General features: G+C 48.1%; 1 pseudogene; it reads left to right on the top strand.

Annotated features, from left to right (window-relative positions):
- The first annotated feature begins 317 nt into the window (after positions 1-317).
- LOC146762583 (uncharacterized) lies at positions 318-1176 on the top strand (annotated as a pseudogene).
- The last annotated feature ends 1356 nt before the right edge of the window (positions 1177-2532 follow it).

Below are 2532 nucleotides of genomic sequence, written 5' to 3'. Positions count from 1 at the left end.
CCTCCCATCTCCCTTCAGATACTTATAAAGGTTTACCAGATTCCCCCTCAGTCTTCTTTTCCTCATGCTGAATAGACCCAGATTGCTTACCCTTTCTTCATACAGGAGGCTCCAGGCCCTTAATCATCTTTGTAGCCCTCCACTGAACTCCTTCCAGGAGATCCCTGATCACTCCTCTGCTTCTGCTGACAACACTATTTCTGATACAGGCTGGGATGATATTGGCTTTCTTGGCCATCTGAGTATGCTGCTGGCTCACATTCAGTTGAGCAACAGCAAATGCCCCCAGGTCCATTTTCTCCACACAGTCTCCCAGTCACTCTGTCCCAAGCCTGTAGTGTTGCCTGGGGTTGCTGTGGACAAAGAGCAGGATCTGGCACTTGGTCTTGTTGACTTCATCCTAATGGCCTCCATCCAATGATTCAGACTGTCCATATCCCTCTGTGGGGCCTCACTACCCTCAGGCAGACTGACACTTCCTCACACCTTGGTGTCATCTGCAAACTTACTGACTGTGCACTCATTGCCTTCATCCAAGTCATCAATAAAGATACTGAGCAGGACAGGCTCCACTACTGACCCCTGAGGAACACTACTCATGATCAGTCACCAGCTGGATGTGACTCCATTTACTACCGTTCTCTGGGCCCAGCCCTCCAGTCAGTTCTTTACCCAGGAATGACTGTATCTGTTCAAGCCACGGGTTGCCAGCTTCTCCAGGAGAATACTGTGCGAGATAGTGTTGATGGCTTTGATGAAATCTAGGTAGACTACAACAACAGCCTTTCCCTCATCCACCAGATGGGTCACTTGTTCATAGAAGGAGATCAGGTTGGTCAAACAGGAGCTGCCTTTCACGAACCCATGCTGGCTAGGCCTGACCCCTTGGGTGTCTCGCACATGCCACGTGATCCCCCTTAAGATGATCTGCTCCATAAGCTTTCCTGGCACCAACGTCATGATGATAGGCCTGTAGTTCCCAGGATCCTCTTTACTGTCTTTCTTGTTGATGAAAATACATTGGCAAGCCTCCAACCCTCCAAGACTTCTCTGGTAAACCAGGAATGCTGATAGATAATGGAAAACAGCTTGGCTATTACCTCCAGCAGCTCCCTTAGCACCCTCAGGTGGATCCCATCTAGCCCTAAGGACTTGTTGCAGTCCAGGTGGAAAGTAGGTCTCTGTTTCCATCTGAATCACAGAGGGTTTATTCTGCTCCCCATCCAAGACTTCCAGGTCAGGGTACTTTGAGGATAACTGGTTTGACTTTTAAAGGCAGACATAAAGAAGGTTCAGCCTTTTCCTCATCCTCAGTGGTAATATTCCTCGTTGCATCCAATAAGGGATGAAGATTCTCCTTAGCCTTCCTCTTACTGTTAATATATTTGTAAAATATTTGCTGTTGTCTGTTAACCCAATGGCCAAGTTAAGTTCAAGCTGGGCTTTTGCCTTTCTAATTTTCTCCCTGCAAATCCTAACAACTTCTTTGTACTCTTCTTGAGTTGCCTGTCCCTTCTTCCATAGAAGAAATATTTATTTATTCATTTTTTCCTCCTAGAGCCTCATGAAAAGCTCCCTGTTCAGCCACATCAGTCTTCTTCCTCACCAGCTCATCCTGCGGCATAGGGGGATAGCCTGCTACTGTGCCTTTAAGACTAAATTCTTGAGGAGCGACCAGCCTTCCTGGATCCCTTTATCCTTCAGGACTGAATGCCAAGGAACTTTCCCTACTAGCATCTGGAACAGTTCAAAGTCTACCCTCCAGACATCCAAAGAAGCAGTTTTTGCCGCCCCCCACCCTGAATTCACCAAGAACTCTACCTTTTAATGGTCACTCTCCCCAGGACAGCTCCAAGTCTTCACATCTCCCACCAGTCCTTCTCTATGAACAGCAGGTCTAGCGGAGCACCTCCTCTGATAGACTCACCAGCTGCATCAGAAGGTTATCTTCCATACACTCCAGAAACCTCCTTGTCTGCTTCTTCTGCACGATGTTGTATACCCAGCATATATCAGGGAAGTTGAAGCCCATCATGATAACAAGAAATGGCAATCAAACAGCTTTTGCAGCTGACCAGAGAATGCCACATCTGTCTCTTTATCCTGGCTAGGCAGTCTATAACAGAGCCCCACCAGGATGTCTGCCTTGTTGGCTCTCCCCCCAATCCCTACCCATAGAGACTCAGCTTTCTAGCCCAAGTTCAACAACATCAAAGCGCTCTGTAACACAAAGAGCCACATCACCACCCCTCCTTCCTTGTCTGTCCCTTCTGAAGAGCTCATAGCCCACCTTACAGCACTCCAGTTGTGAGATCAATCCCACCACGTTTCTGTAACAGCAACTAGGTCACAGTCTGCCTACCCCACAATGGCTTCCAGCTCTTGTTTGTTGCCCATGCTGAGTACACCAGTGTAGATGCACTTCAGCTGAGCCCCTTGCCTCACCCTCAGTCCTGTTACCATTCCCCTAGACTAGTCTCCAGCAGGCCTGGTTTTATTTCCTTCACTCTCCATATCTGGTTTGGAAACCCT

Source organism: Coturnix japonica, chromosome 1, assembly GCF_054131305.1.
Source record: "Coturnix japonica strain WE chromosome 1, WE-NBRP24, whole genome shotgun sequence".
Classification (NCBI taxonomy): Eukaryota; Metazoa; Chordata; class Aves; order Galliformes; family Phasianidae; genus Coturnix; species Coturnix japonica.
Note: the sequence above shows the minus strand (reverse complement) of the source record. Positions and strands in the feature narration are given on the sequence as shown.